At 36.7% G+C, this 17,025-nt stretch overlaps 1 non-coding gene across 1 annotated transcript; it reads left to right on the top strand.

Annotated features, from left to right (window-relative positions):
* Nucleotides 1–3,187: 3,187 nt before the first annotated feature.
* Nucleotides 3,188–3,294, top strand: LOC137945099 (small nucleolar RNA R71). Its single transcript, XR_011110916.1, has one exon. It is a non-coding gene; the product is annotated as a small nucleolar RNA R71 (small nucleolar RNA).
* The last annotated feature ends 13,731 nt before the right edge of the window (nucleotides 3,295–17,025 follow it).

Below are 17,025 nucleotides of genomic sequence, written 5' to 3'. Positions count from 1 at the left end.
CAGATATGATCTGAATTTGTTCAAGGCAAACACAACAGCTAGCAACTCCTTCTCAGTGGTAGTGTAATTCAATTGAGCATCATGAAGAGTGCGGCTAGCATACTGAATGACATAGGGCATTTTATCCGTCTTTTGCCCCAAAACAGCCACCAATGCATAGTCAGAGGCATCACACATCAACTCAAAAGGCAAAGACCAAGTAGGGGGTGGGACAATGGGTGCAGTGGACAAACATTTCTTCAGTGTCTCAAAAGCATGAATACAGGCATCATCCAAGGCAAAAGCAACATCTTGAGCAAGCAAATTCGTCAAAGGACGAGAAATTTTGCTAAAGTCCTTAATGAAATGTCTGTAGAACCCAGCATGGCCAAGGAAAGAACGCACCGCCTTCACAGAAGTAGGTGGTGGCAGATTGGCAATTAGGTCAACCTTGGCTTTGTCCGCTCAAACACTACATGTCCTAAAATAATTCCTTCTTTTACCATGAAGTGGCATTTCTCCCAATTCAAGACTAAATTGGACTTAAAGCAACGGGACAATATGAGTGAAAGATTGTGCAGACATGTATCAAAACTAGAGCCAAACACACAAAATTCATCCATAAAGACCTCTAAAAAGTCACCAATCATGTCAGAAAAGATACTCATCATGCACTGTTGGAAAGTGGCAGGCGCATTGCATAAACCAAAAGGCATGCGTCTGTAAGCATAGGTGCCAAACTGACACGTGAATGTTGTCTTTTCCTGGTCTTCTAGAGCAATGGGAATTTGATTGTAGCCAGAGTATCCATCTAAGAAGCAATAAAAATTATGGCGGCCAATTGCTCTAGTACCTGATCAATGAAAGGTAGTGGGAAGTGATCCTTCCTAGTGGAGGAATTAAGTTTTCTATAGTCAATGCAGACACCCCACTTGGTGGTAGTTCTTGTGGGAATCAATTCACCACTCTCATTTTTCATTATCGTTATCCCCCCTTTCTTAGGGACAACTTGAATTGGACTCACCCAGGTGGTATCGGAAATAGGGTAAATGATTCCTGTCACAAGCAACCTGATGACTTCTTCTCTCACAACCTCCAGCATATGGGGATTTAACCTACGTTGCATCTCACGTGAGGCTTTAGTCCCCTCCTCCAAATGAATACGATGCATGCATATGGAGGGGCTAATCCCTTTTAAGGCATCAAGAGTCCACCCCAATGCCTCTCTGTGTTCTTGTAAAACGTCAATCAATTGTTCCTCCTGCTCAGTACTCAAATCAGAGGAAATAATGACTGGTAATGAGTTCATGGGCCCCAAGAACACATACTTCAACGTGGGAGGAAGTGGCTTAAGATCTAGCTTGGAATTTTCAAGAGGTTTGTCCAAGTCAAGAGGAAGATCCTGTGGATGATCAGTTGTGATAACCTCATAAGCTTCCTCCAACAGAGGTACAGAATTGAGTAAAGAATCAACCTCTCGAAAATATGTTTCCTCATCAAAATAGTCCATGTCTAAAAATGTTATGCAAGACTCAAAAGATTCAAGTGTGGATTCGTCATCAAGCATAATAGTTTCTATCTTAAATGCAGGACTAAGATCATCAGACTCAAGTGGGAGGTGCCCGACATTAAATACATTCAATGAGACCTTAAAATTTCCAAAAGACAACTCTAACTCACCACTTTTACAATGAATGATAGCATTAGATGTGGCTAAGAAGGGACGTCCTAGGATGACAGGAATTTGGTTGGTCACATTGACTATTGGTTCTGTATCAAGAACAATGAAATCAACCGGGAACAGAAATTTGTCCACTTTTATCAAAACATCTTCAACTACTCCTCGTGGTATCTTGACAGAACGGTCAGCTAGTTGAAGTGTGATGGGAGTAGGCTTCAATTCCCCCAAACCTAATTGCTGGTACACAAAGAAAAGAAGCAAATTCACACTTGCCCCTAAGTCAAGAAGAGCTCTCTGGATGGTATGTTCACCAATGACACATGAAATTGTGAGACATCCAGGATCTTTAACTTTAGGAGTGTTGTGCTTCAGAATTGAGTTTACATTCTCAGTAAGAAAGACCTTTTGTTAACATGTTGTTTTCTCTTCTGTGTACAAAGGTCTTTCAAAAATCAGGCATAGGCAAGGACTTGCCTAATAGCTTCAAGAAGTGGAATGTTAATGTGAACCTTACTGAATAGTTCCAACGTTTCATGCATGCTATCTCCTTTCCTAGGTGGGTCCGATAACCTCTGCGGATAAGGAGCTAGTGGGACTTGGTTAGGGATCTGCTTGGCTGTTGGTGGAGAACTTGGAGGTTCTTCACTCAATGATGTGTCCCCATTGTCATCCTTTGACTCCTTAGACTTAGTGGTCCCTACCCCATTGTTCAACTCACGACCACTCCTAAGGGTGGTTATGGCTTTGGCTTGCTCATAGTGGGGTATGGAACTCAACCCACTCTCATGTGTGCTTTTGGGGTTAGGAATGGTTTGACTCGGGAGTCTATTTTGTGCTTGTTCACTCATGTGGCTGGCCAATTGACTAACTTGCATTTCAAGTTTAGCAATGGAGGACTGTGTATTCTGCATGAATAATTGAAGTGTATCCTCAAGTGAAGGTTTTTGTGGAATCAATGGTTGTTGAGTGAAGTGTGAGCGTGGAGCTTGGGGTTGAGTAAACCCTGGAGGACCCCCAACCTGTGGGCCCTTGGACCATGAGAAATTTGGGTGCCTAGCCCAACCCGAATTATATGTTTCCGAAAAAGGATCGTTCCGGTTTGGTCTATGAAAATTCTGGACTGCATTCAAGTCCTCAATAAGCTCCGGGTAGGATGAACTAGATGGACACATTTGTGTGGGATGAGATGAACCAGAGCATATGGCACAGACAGTAGATGGGTTAGGAGCAGGTGAACTCTTGGACACCATAAGGGCATCAATTTTTCTAGTCAACCCCTCAATCTTGGCCATGAGCATGGGTGTTTCACTAACCTTGTAGAGACCCCCTCTTTTGGCTTCGTGGGATCTCCTATCAACATTAAATGACGAACCCCATTGCTGAGATTGATCACTCAACGTTTCAAAGAAGTCTCACGCCTCACTAGCACTCTTACCCTTCAAACTCCCACCACTCGTTACATCTACCATGGATCTAACCGGGGGTGTAAGACCTTGATAAAAGTATTGCACTGAATGACATTTCTCAAACCCATGATGCGGACACCTACAGATCAAATCCTTCCATTTCTCCCAAGCCTCATAAAAGTGTTCACCCTCCTACTGCATAAAGTTGGAGCTTTCTCTTCTGAGGGCTGTAGTTCTCTGAATGGGAAAGTACTTGGACAAAATTTTTGTGACTAATGTGTCCCATGAAGTAATGCTGCCCACCTCTAAGGAATTAAGCCAAGACTTGGCCTTATCCTTAAGTGAAAATGGAAAAATTCTTAACCGGATAGAGTCATCTGAGAAATTCTTGAATTTGAAAGTTGCACAAATATCTAAGAATTCCTTGATGTGGTAATATGGGTCCTCCTTCTCCAACCCATAGAATGTAGGGAGGAGTTGGATCAAACCCGGTTTCAACTCATAACTAGCGGCAGTAGTGGGTGGCAATATAATGCAAGAAGGTGATGTGAAGTGGGATGGGATAGAATAATCCCTCAGGGCTCTACGGTCACCTGCTGCAGGTAACTGTAATGGTTTACCCTGATTGGCCATGGCAGCTCCTAACTTGACTTCGGGTGTTTTCCTACAAATATGTTCTACTTCTTCAACAAAGGGAGCTAATGGTTCACCTAGGGAGCGGCGCCCGTGCATAAAAACACAAAAAGAAACAAAACAAACTATCAAATTAAGCTAACAAACTCACTACTAAAAATACCAACTAGAAGAAATAAAAATAATTCCAAACAAAATCACCAAGCTAAAATTATGAAAGCAACAAAAAATAAAATAAAATAAAAATAAATCTAACCTAAGACCATGGAGAACAAAGAAATACACTTAATACGTGCCTCCCCAGCAACGGTGCCAAAAACTTGATGTAAAATTTAGTTACATCGGTTTTTATACCTTGCAAAATTTAGTTACAAAAATTAGTTCATCTAATTACATTGCCTTTTAGATTCTAGCTTCATAGTATTGATTCACACTTCATTTATTATGCAACTTGAGTAACTGTGATGCTTGATGGTGCCAAAACCAAGGGTATAAATATCGCTATGTCTATCAAGACATCATTGCTGTACTAATGTCTTGAGCTGCATTGGAAAAACAAATATAATCAGCTACAATCACAACGATCATAGACAAGAATGCTATCATTTATTTTTATTACACTAGTATTAGTATATAACTAGCCTACATTTTCAACCATTCGAGAAATAGTGCCTTGTGTTCTCTATCAACGTCTGTCACTCCCTCGTGAGAAGAAAACTCTCTATGTTCATTAGTCATCATATGTATTGTAACGATAAATACGCATTATGTATTAAACCCTCGACATATGTATAAGTTCATGGATTGAGGTAAATTTCTTACAATAGATTTTTTTTTTATCTCTTCGCAATTAGACAATACAACCCAAATAATCTCTAGTATTTGGGTTATGCCACCTTCAATTCTCTAGTGCCACTAAACTCCCACTCTATATGCGACAAAACTGACATTTTATCCTCACACACTTAGGATCCCCGTCATAATTTCGATCGGGATAATTAAATATGATTTCCACCCCATCCATGTAAATGGAGCCTTCATGTTGAGCTTGGTTATGTACTCTTGTATCAATATTATGTGTTGAACAAGTTGTATGGGAGAATCTTACATGACTCTCATAGCAAGAAGTCTCATAGAGCCTAAATTAATATGGTGGAGTCTTACAAGAGTCTCAAAATTGGAGGTCGCACAAATGAGTTTTATTGAAAGGTGTTTAAGTTATGTTAATATCCTATTGATGTTCTGTTGTTTAATTCTTTTGAGCATTTTTTTTTCGCATGTTTGACTTTGGGTATAAATGGGACATGGGTAGTTTGTTTCTAATATAATTTTACTTGTTTCTTTACTTATAGATGAAGGCTCATTCTATTCTGATGTAATCAAGTCAATAAATTATTTCTCTTTCCAAATATTCAACATGGCATCAGAGTATGTTTTGTGAGTTGGGGTGGTCTTCCCTCAGAGACAATGCCTTCCTCCATTCTTTACTCCTATATTTCTCCTTCCTTTTTCTTTTTCCCTAAAATATTTAGTTATTCTAGCTTCTGTTTTATCTTCCTTATGTTTCTCCTAGCAGTTATTTATTGCTTTCCTCCCACATAGTCTCATTGAAATTTTAGTATCCCGAGTCACTTTATCCTTGTCATCCAATCTATTTCTAGATTAATGGGTGGTTCTACAAGATGGCAGCCATAGAAGAGAAAATTTTAGCAAGTATGATCCCAATGTTACTAGCCTCATATGTTTCAGTGCTTAAACCTGAATCACGAAAAACAAATCCAAAAACATGTTGAGAAAAGGTCTACGAGAAGAAGAGGACAGGATAGTGCTCGTCTTCTGGATTTTCATCCGGAACCAGTCCTCTCTGGAGGATCTCTTTCAATGACCTTTGAAGCACGCTGGAGTTGTAGAAGTATTACACGATGCATGTAGAAGAGCCAGTATGGAAGAGTCTTACAAGACTCTCATAAAAATAAGTCTCACTGAGCCAGAATTAATATGGTAGAGACTTAGATGACTCTGATGGAAAGATATCTCACAGAAGAATCTCAGTTAAAGGTGTTTTAGCTATGTTAGTATTTTATGTATGTTTTGTTGCTCCGTTGTTCTATGACTCTTCTTGTATTGTTTGGCTTTGGGTGGAACTGGGACATGGACAGTTTAACTGTAATCTGATTCTTCTTATTTTCTTTATTATAAATAGAAGCTCATCGTACACAATTGACAATCAAGTCAGTGAAGTATTTCTCTTTTCCCAAAAATCAACAAGGTGTCAGAGCGGGTTCTGTGCGTTGACTCGATCTACCCAAGAGATAATGTAATCCTTTTCCTTTCCGGTTTATTGTCTCTGGCTGTTTAGATTCATATTCTACCTTTTTCTTTCTTTCCAATTTGAGTACAACTTGTTTGTTTGGAGTCTTCTATTCCATAATGAATTTTACTTATATCAAATTATATATCATTGAAAATATTTGTTAGTCTACTTTCCAAATCAAATCTAATTTTGGCAATCATATTTTTCGACAAAGCGAATCGATATTTGAAACAAATATGATTAGATATGTAGAGAGCGATACATGCAATAGTAAAAAATCTTCAATTTTTTAGGCGTTTTATGCCATCAAGAGTTAGAATTCAGATAGAGAGTTATATGTCAAAAAAGGTATTTTGAAGTCTACTTTTTAACCAATCAAGCCAATTCTAAATCCGAATTTTCTGGAGGGAGATATCAATATTGGAAGAGTCAAAGGTCATTATCGCCAAAGAAGAAAGAGTACTCAGTTTGAAAAAATTGCCGAGTTTTAAATCTATTAGATTCTTTCATTCAAAAGTAGAATATTTCATTGAAGGAAAATTATTCTTGAATGAAAGGTACAAAAGTCTAGATAACGAAGGAGTAACTTTGATTTCAGTCAGATCTATATGTAAGGTGATATGCTCATTGGCGTCAATAAGGGTCGTGCGGCATAATGAAGAATATCGAGTGGTCATAATAAATAAAGTTTGAAGATTTCGATGTCAATTTAGGTATCAAACTAAAGATCTTTGGGTCTAGTTTCTTTAGTAACAAACTGTTTGTAATTATGCGCTATGTTACTTGAGATATTGATATCATAAGTATTAAAGGTTAGTTCTACCGAAAGTCACTCTTTTTCTTATTTTCTCTCCTATTGACCCTCCATGCATTAACGCGAATTAAGTTTCCTTTCCTCCTAGTCTCTTAGTTTTTTAGAAAAAAAATTCTGGTAATCAAATGTTTTTGGTCAATCTTAATCATTCCAGGATGTGCTAGATCAAAGTAACGGTGTCCTGCTTTGATTTTGTTTTTAATTTTTTTTGTTTATTTTGGTTACTTGATTTTGTTTCTTCCTCATTGTCTTGTTCAAAAAATTGTGGTCACCTAACAAAAGTCATACTTGGTAGAAAATTTTAAGTTATTTTATTTCTACCATTACATTCTGCCCAAGTACTTTTAAAGTTCACATTCTAGGTCCTTTTTGAAGTATGAGTGTGGCATAGAAGCTTCATTTTGTTTAAAGTTGTTTTGCTCTAGTATTTCTTCAGTTTTCTTTTCTTGTCTTTTTCTAACTTTAGAGCAATACCTAGCCCTGCTACATCAAAAATATAGGAGTGTGCCCAATATCCAACACTGGTTAAGTCTTTTAATTCTTCACCCAAGAAGTGATTTGTGTTTGACCTGCCCGTAAAAACTCAACAGTCTCTTTGTTGTTCCCTAATTTGGGCCATTTTTCCACCTTTAAAATTGATCAGAGCGCGTTTCAGACTATGGCCATTTTTATTGGTATATGGAGTTGTTGACTTTCTAGAAAAAAATAAATACTTCACTAATTTGTTGTAATTTGAGTACAATGTGCCGCTATTTATAATAGATGCAACAAGTAGAACTCAATTACATTTAAACTACCCTTCTCCCTCTTATACCCAATAATAAACTCTAAAAGATAGGGCTAGAACAGTTGAACAAATGAACATAAATAAAAGAGTAACTGAACTAAAACACTTTTAACTCAGACGCTTCTATGAGATCTCGTCTTGTGAGACTCCTATAAGACTCCACCATAATATTTCTGGCTCTATGAGACTTCTTGTTGTGTGAGTTATGTGAGACTCGTTCTTACCTACTCTTGGACACTCCCCCTCCATCTGCAATTCATAACTTCAGCTTGCAGGAAAATAGAATTTTGGTCTTCAATCTTATTTTGCTAAAAATAATTTTCATAGTTGCAAAATTCTTCCTCTTTTATTCTCCCATTTTCATGAATATTTTGGTCACATAAAAATTACCACAACATGTGGAATAAAGTATCTCTTTCTTGTGTTTGTTGTTCTTCTTCTCCTCTTTAAGTTGGGGATAAAAATGACATAGACACTTTGCAAGGAAAAAACACTATGTGGAAGAAGAAAATCAATCTAGCCGCACGCAAGAGCTCCAAATACCTGCTAAAATGGTCGTAGTGTGAAACACACTCCGATCAAATTTTAAGGCGGAAAAACGGCCCAACTTTAGGTCACAACAAAGAGACTACACACTTTTTAAGGGTAGCTCAAACGTAAATCACCTCTCCGGTACAGAATAAAAGACTTGACTCGAGATGGTTATTGGGCACACTCCTATACTTTTTAGGTAGTGGGTTTGGGCATTGCTTTGTAGTGATGAAAATACAAGATCAAAATTGAAGAAATACAAGAGAAAATCAACTTTAACTGGAAGTTGGACGATGTTGAGTCCCCAATCAAAGTCTTGTCTCCATTTGTTCGAGAAGTTACAAGAATAGCATATAGTATGATTTATATTATATATTCCTTACATTTTAGAGTATTCCGTCAGTGTGATATATCCCTCTGCATGACAACCTCGAAAGAAAATTCAGGTGGGGGCTTGGGATTCTAATTTTGGTTAGTTTTCTACAAAGTCTTCTACATATCTTGTTTTAGGATCATGACAAGTTTATCGATGGACATCGCTAAATCTGTGCCGACCAATACAAAACATGCATTCAAATACATCTTGTTGTTATGGACCCATCCATCATGTGAGTTGCTTATTCTCTTCCTTATTGCCATGGTTGGCTGCCCTACAATCATGGCTTCAACAACATCCACATTTTACTGGACCCAGCTTATCGTGTGGAATTCTTACAATCACTGTTATGACATGCCATAGCCAGGGCATCTGCTGCTCTGTTGAGATGTATTTGCACTGTTTCATGAGGGATGCTCCCAAAAGTTGGGTACGCTGGCTCGCCTAGGTGGAGTTTTTTTTATAATACATCTTAACACACTGCACTTGGCACTACACCCTTCAAGGTAGTTTATGGGCGAGACCCCCTTCGTCTCTTGTCTTACGAGCTAGGCTCATCTCGGGTGGCGGTGCTTGACCAGGCTTTGGGGGAACGGGATACTATGCTCGCATAGGTCAAAACTCACTTGCAGAAAGCTCAAGACACTATGAAGTGCACATATGACAAGGGTTTAGATGTAATTTCCTTCAAATTAGTGGCCCATTGTTTGGCTTAGCTGGTGTGCGTCAACCCTAGTCCTCTTATATGGATGACGGGTTCTGAAATGAAGGTTAAATATTGATCATTAGTCTAAAGTGTGAGATCAGATTCTCTCTCTAACGAGGTCCAAGGTGCAAGCTTCATTCAAAGCTTGATCTCTCTCTCTCAAATCATAGGCCGTTCGAAAAAACCCAAAACCCTCAAAATGAATTACAATCTGGAAGCCATAGGAGATTGTCGAGTGACTCGATACATGGCTAGGGAGCTTAAAACTTACAAGAGTTTCAAAATTGGAGGTCCCACAAATGAGTTTTATTGAAAGGTGTTTAAGTTATGTTAATATCCTATTGAGGTTTTGTTGTTTAATTCTTTTAAGCATTTTTTTTGCATGTTTGACTTTGGGTATAAATGGGACAGGGGTAGTTTGTTTCTAATATAATTTTACTTGTTTCTTCAGTCATAAATGAAGGCTCATTCTATTATGATATAATCAACTCAATAAATTATTTTTCTTTCCAAATATTCAACATGGCATCGGAGCATGTTTTGTGAGTTGAATTGGTCTACCCATAGAGGCCATGCCTTCCTCCATTCTTTACTCCTATATTTTTCCTTCCTTTTTCCTTTTCCCTAAAATTTTTAGTTATTCTACCTTCTGTTTTATCTTCCTTATGTTTCTCCTAGTAGTTATTTATTGCTTTCCTCCCACATAGTCTCATTGAAATTTTAGTCTCCCGGGTCACTTTATCCTTGTTATCCAATCTATTTCTAGATTAATGGGTGGTGGTACAAGATGGCAGCCATAGAAGAGAAAATTTTAGCAAGTATGATCCCAATGTTACTAGCCTCATATGTTTCAGTGGTTAAACCTGAATCTCAAAAACCAAATCGAAAAACATGTTGAGAAAAGGTCTACGAGAAGAAGAGGACAGGATAGTGCTCGTCTTCTGAATTTTCATCCAGAACCAGTGCTCGCTTGAGGATCTCTTTCAATGACATTTGAAGCACGCTGGAGTTGTAGAAGTATTACATGATGCATGTAGAAGAGTCAGTATGGAATAGTCTTACATGACTCTCTTAAAAATAAGTCTCACTAAGCTAGAATTAATATGGTGGAGACTAAGATGACACTCATGGAAAGATATCTCACAAAAGAATCTCAGTTAAAGGTGTTTTAGTTATGTTAGTATTTTATGTATGTTTAGTTGCTCAGTTGTTCTTTGACTCTTCTTTTAGTGTTTGACTTTGGGTGTAATTGGGACATGGATAGTTTAATTGTAACTTGATTCTACTTATTCGCTCTATTATAAATAGAAGCTCATTGTACTCAATTTACAATCAAGTCAGTGAAGTATTTCTCTTTTCCAAAAATCGACAAGGTATCAGAGCGGGTTCTATTAGTTGACTTGATATACCCAAGAGATAACATAATCCTTTTCCGGTTTAGTGTCTCTAGTAGTTTAGATTCATATTCTAGTTTTTTCTTTCTTCCGAATTCAAGTACATGTAGTTTGTTTGGTGTCTTCTCTTCCATAATGAATTTTACATATATCAAATTATATATCGTTGGAAATATTTTTTAGTCTACTTTTCAAATTAAATCCAATTTTGACAATCATATTTTTTTACAAAAAGAATCGATATTTTGAACAACAATGATTAGATATTGAGAGAGATAGATGCCGTAGTAAAAAATCTTCAATTTTTTAGGCGTTTTATGCCATCAAAAGTTAAAACTTCATATAGAGAGTTATATGTCAAAAAAGTATTTTTAAGTCTATTTTTTAACCTATCAAGCCAATTCTCAATCCGAATTTTCTAGAAGGAGATATCAATAATGGAAGAGTCAAAGGTCATTATCACCAAAGAGGAAAAAGTATTCAATTTGATAAAATTGCCGAGTTTTACATCTATCTGATTCTTTCATTTAAAAGAAGAATATTTCATTGAAGGAAAATTATAGTTGAATGAAAGATACCAAAGTCTAGTTAAAGAAGGAGTAACTTTGATTTCAATCAGATCTATATGTAAGGTGATATGCTCTTTGGAGTCAGTAAGGGTCATGCGGCATAATGAAGAAAATTGTCTGGTCATAATAAATCAAAAGTTAAGATTTCGATGTCAATTTAGTTATCGAACTAAAGATCTTTGAGTCTAGTTTCATCAGTTACAAACTGTTTGTAATTATGCGCAATGTTACTTGAGATATAGATATCATAAGTATTAAAGGTCAGTTCTATCGAAAATCACTTTTTTCCTATTTTCCCTTCTATTGACCCTCCATGCATTAACGCGAATTAAGTTTACTTTTCTCTCAGTCTCTTAGTTTTTTAGAAAAAAATTTCTTGTAATCTAATATTTTTAATCAATCTTAATCATTCCATGATGTGCTCGATCAAAGTATCGGTATCCTGCTTTAAATTTTTTTTTTTTTTGGTTAGTTGATTGTGTTTCTTCCTCATTGTCATGTTCAAAAAATTGTGGTCACCAAACAAAAGTCATACTTTGTAGAAAATTTTAAGTTATTTTGTTTCTACCATTATAGTCTTGTCCATTCATCTCAAAGCAACTCGCAAATTACACAACGTTAGTGATGTTGAGTCCCATATGGTTAGTTTTAAAAGACTAGGAATGGGCAAAAAAATCAATTTTGTGGGGGCAGAGCAAAATCAAGTAACATACAAGTGTTCAAGATAAAAACTCAAGTGCAGCTAAAAGATCAAAAGATGACAATAGTCATTTTGAGGTCTATACCACTGACAAAAAGTGTTTTATTGTTCCATTGACCTGTGTCAATAATGCAATCTTCCAATAACTACTACCAAACCAATCACTTCAATGTTTTGCTAACTTACCTATTCCAAGGGTATGCATCTGGAATGGCCATCTTTATTCTGGTGATTGAACCCGGATTTTTATGTGACCAAGTTGAGTCCCCAATCAAAGTCTTGTCTCCATTTGGTTGAGAAGTTACAAGAATAGCATATAATATGATTTATATTATATATTCCTTACATTTTACTGTATTCATTTAGTGTGATCAATCCCTTTGCATGACAACCTCGAAATAAAATTCAGGTGGGGGCTTGGGATTCTAATTTTGGTTAGTCCACTACAAAGTCTTGTTCATATCATGTTTCAGGATCATGACAAGTGTATTGATGGACATCGCTAAATCTGAAACCGGACTTTTATGTGACCAAGTTGAGTCCCCAATCAATGTCTTGTCTCCATTTGGATGAGAAGTTACAAGAATAGCGTATAATATGATTTATATTATATATTCCTTACATTTTACTGTATTCCTTTAGTGTGATAAAAAAATCTGAATTAGCTTTCCTCCATTATTGCCTGATTCATTTACCTGACGTGATTCAAAAAAATTCCCCATACATTTTGAAACACAGGAATTTAGTTTAAAATTTTTATATTAAAAAAATCAGAAAAAAAATCTCATAAATTAAATAATTTTATTACAATCTACATATTTTTTATTTTTTATTCTCATGGAGACTTAAAAAACCTCAAAAAAAGTTTTTCATCAAATGGTCAAATTTGACGTTTTATCCTCAAATATTTTGTATTTGAAAGCTTATTTTTAAAAAGCTTTGTTGCATTTATATCTCTTGATTTATTTTTTTATCTTTTTCAGTTTGAATAATAAAAAAACTCATTTTCTTATCAAGTTTTAGTTTGTTTGAAACAAATGGCTAAAACAGGTACAAATGTTAGTGAAAATAAAACAATCAATGGAATAAATTTCACTTGTATTTTTTTTTATACAAATATTATTTATTATTTTAGTTTATTTTGAATATAAATATAAATGATAAATGATAAAAAAATTATTTAATTATTAAAAATAGCGAATTAAGTTATGATTTTAGTAAAACTAATTTAAAATAGGAGGGAGTTAGTTAAACACAATATGGTTGAGATAAAGTGAACAAAATTGGTAACAAATGAAACATAGGTGGTCATTGGATGGGAGGGCCAAACTTTATCCCCTCTCTCATTGTGTTTTAGACTAACAAAATGATAAATAACCCTTCCCCATCACTATGAGGAAATAGGGGAGGGGGGCCTTGAACTAAGGATCAAGTTTTATGAGCCAAACCTTAAGGCTTAGGATTTGAATGACATTAATTAGGGGGGTTAGTCAACTTGAAGTCCGAGATGATCTTCAACCGTATGACACCCTTCAACACTTCATGTCATAGTGGAGCGCAAATGAGATTTCATCTAGATGCAGGGGATGAAGCGGTCCTTCATCTCCACGAGTTAAAATCCTTCATCTCAAAGAAGGCCATATTTGATCTTCTTTGAGATGAAGGACGCGCGATGTTTCCTTTTCCCCTCTCTCCCCTCGCAACCCCCTCTCTTGCTCGTCCTCATTTTCCTTTTTTTCTTCCTCTCTATCGCACTCCCTCTCTCGTCTCCTTGAGCCCCCGACGTCGCTGCTACCTCTCTTCCTCAGATTCTCGTCTCTGGCCTTTGTCTCTCCTCCCTCTCGTCTCCAGCCTCCGTCTCTCAGTCTTCTCTCGGACTCACCCTCTCTCTCGCACCCCCTCTTTTGTCTCTGTGCCTCCCTCTCTTCTCTCAGACTCGGTCTCGCTTCTCTCTCTCTTATCCCTCTCGACCTCCCTTTCTTCTCTCTTTTCTCCCTTTTGACATCTCACTCCCTTCTCCCTCTCGCTATTCTCTTCTTCCCCAAAATACCTTTCGATTTCTTACGATTTCCCCTATTTTGGTTTCAGTTTTCTTCGATTTTGACATTTGGGCTTCGATTTCATAATTTCTACTTCGCTTATGCATCGATTTCCCCATTCGGCATCGATTTACCCTTCAGCTTCGGTTTTCCCCAAATTTCAGAAGGTATGACTAAACCCTAATTTTTTTCTTAAATTAGTGTTTTATTTGATTTAATTTTATTGTTAGTGCCTAATTGGGGGTTAGTGCGCTTAATTGTGGGATTTAGGGTTACGGTTTAGGGTCTAAATTCTTGATTCGTGTTAGGGATTATTTTTAGGGTTTGGTACTCGGTATTTAAGGGTCATGTAATTAGGGTTTAGGGTTTATGGTTAAGGATTTAGGGTATTTTAGGGATTAGGGTTTTTAAGGTTAAAGGGGTTTAGGGTTTTTAAGGTTTTGGGGGTTTTGTGTTTTTAAGTTCTATGGTTTTTTGGGTTTAGGGTCTGGAATTAGGGTGTAGGGTTTAGGGTTTAGGGTTTAGGGCTTTTACGGTATTAAGTTTTGGAATTAGTGTTTAGGGTTTAGAGTTTAGTTGGTGATAGGGTTTAGGGTTATTAAATTTTTGGGGGTTTTGTGTTTTTAAACTCTTGGGTTTTTTGGGTTTAGGGTTTAGGGCTTCTAAGGTTTAGGGGGTCTAGGGTTTATGGTATTATGTTATGGAATTAGTGTTTCGGGTTTAGAATTTAGTAGGTGATAGGGTTTGACTTTAGGGTTGATGGTTTATAGTTTATGGTTTAGGGTTTAGGGTTATTAGGGGGTTTTAGGGGTTTTTTAGTCCAGTTCAAACAAGGCCGAGTTGCCTACACGGGCGTCCATTAGCCAACGATACCCGACCCTCATCACTGACGAGTTACAGTTCGTAGTGACTGCGAAGTTATATGGGGCTCTACCAGGGGTGTTCGGTGAATTTGAACTTGATGTGTGTGTTTTCTCATTGTTTAGTGCATATGCAGTAGTGAAAATAGTTTAATTAATTTGGAAAGTTTGAGAATGTTATTGAGAATTTTTGAAGTGCTATGGAATATTTTTGCCATGTGGTGAGGAGATTCCGGTGTTATACATATCCACCACATGGTATTCTATTTTTATGGTTTGTGTTTCCGTGACGTGATTTTTTTTAATGTTCCCTTCGTATGTGCTTTTTGCATGTTTTACTCAATCAATACAAGCTATGTTCGATGTGAATAATTGTTCCACATTCTAATCGTGCCAGCTTCAAAACACTGAATCGTGATTACAAAAAATAAGAAACCCTCATATGTGATTTTTGCTTGGTTTTTCACCTTCTATCATTTCTGTGGTAGTTTAAAATTCTGATGACAAATTTTAAATTTGTGATCACAGTTATAAAATTGTGGTCACCCAACCAAAGTCATACTTTGTAGAAAATTTTTAAGTTATTTTATTTCTACCATTATAGTCTCCCCAAGTATTTTTTAAAGTTCACATTCTAGGTTCGTTTGGAAGTATGAGTGTTGCATAGAAGCTTCATTTTGTTTAAAGTTACTTTGCTCTAGTATTTCTTCAGTTTTTTTTATCTTGTCTTTTTATAACATTAGAGCAATACCTAGCCCTGCTAAATAAAAAATATAGGAGTGTGTCCAATATCCAGCACTGGTTAAGTCTTTTAATTCTTCATCCAAGAAGTGATTTGTGTTTGAGCTAGCCGTAAAAACTCAACAGCCTCGTTGTTGTGCCATAATTTGGGCCGTTTTTCCACCTTTAAAATTGAGCAGAGCGCGTTTCAAACTATCGCCATTTTTATTGGTATATGGAGGTGTTGACTTTCTAGAAAAAATAAATACTTCACTAATTTGTTGTAATTTGGGTACAATGTGCCGTTATTTATAATAGATGAAACAAGTAGAACCCAATTACATTTAAACTACCCTTGTCCCTCTTATACCCAATAATAAACTCTAAAAGTTAAGGGCTAGAACAATTGAACAAATGAGCATAAATAAAAGACGAACAGAACTAAAATACTTTTAACTCAGACTCTTCTGTGAGATCTTCTCTTGTAAGACTCCTATAAAACTCCACCATAATAATTCTGGCTCTATGAGACTTCTTGTTGTGTGTGTCATGTGAGCCTCGTTCTTACCTACTCTTCGACACTCCCCCTCGATCTGCAATTCATAACGTCAGCCTGCAGGAAAATAGATTTTTGGTCTTCAATCTTCTTTTGCTGGAAATAATTTTCATATATGCAAAATTCTTCCTCTTTTATTCTCCCCTTTTTCATGAATATTCTTGTCACATAAAAATTACCACAACATGTGGAATAAAGTACCTATTTCTTGTGTTTGTTGTTCTTCTTCTCCTCTTTAAGTTGGGGATAAAAATGACATAGACACTTTGCAAGGAAAAAACACTATATGGAAGAAGAAAATCACCACAGCGTACTCTGAAGTTCATCTTGCTTTCTCCTTCCTTACGCAACTATTCAGTATGTTGAGCCCAAAGAAGATCGTTCATTTGGCCAGAAATAGGCAGAAGGGGTCTATCAAGCCAAAAGCCGACAAGGGTCATTTTGCTGCCTACACTACAGATGGTGAACGGTTCATGGTTCCATTGGCATACCTCAGCAATACTCTTTTGAATGCATTGCTGGAAGTCTCAGAAGACGAATTCGGATTGCCAGGAGATGGGCCAATCACGCTCCCATGCACTGCAGATTTCATGGAATACGTGCTTTTGTTGATGCAGAGGCATCCAAACAGAGATGTGGAAAAAGCGGTGCTCACTTCCATCACTGCTGCTCGCTCCTCCACACCTTCAGTCATCCATTGGGGGTTGCTCCATAAAGAACCTGTATATGGTTGTTGAACTGATTTATACCCTCCAATGTACTCTCTCTTTTTTGACAACCGTAAATACAACAATTTTGACATGTTACAGAAGATTTCTTCATTCTTTCCAATTCTGTGTTGAATAACGACAATTTGATTTTGTTTTGTTATAATTTCTTAAGGAAATTTGAACAACGCGATATTGCCCGGCCATGGTAACAACAGAAGACCTGAAAGATGAGCCACTTTTGGCTTCTTTC

The sequence above is a fragment of the Aristolochia californica genome, unplaced genomic scaffold (genome assembly GCF_029961685.1).
Source record: "Aristolochia californica isolate CCGP_79_NKW_82.1479 unplaced genomic scaffold, dmAriCali1.0.hap1 SCAF_11, whole genome shotgun sequence".
Taxonomy (NCBI): domain Eukaryota; kingdom Viridiplantae; phylum Streptophyta; class Magnoliopsida; order Piperales; family Aristolochiaceae; genus Aristolochia; species Aristolochia californica.
The sequence above is the reverse complement of the archived record's forward strand: the minus strand, read 5'-3'. Positions and strand labels throughout refer to the sequence as shown.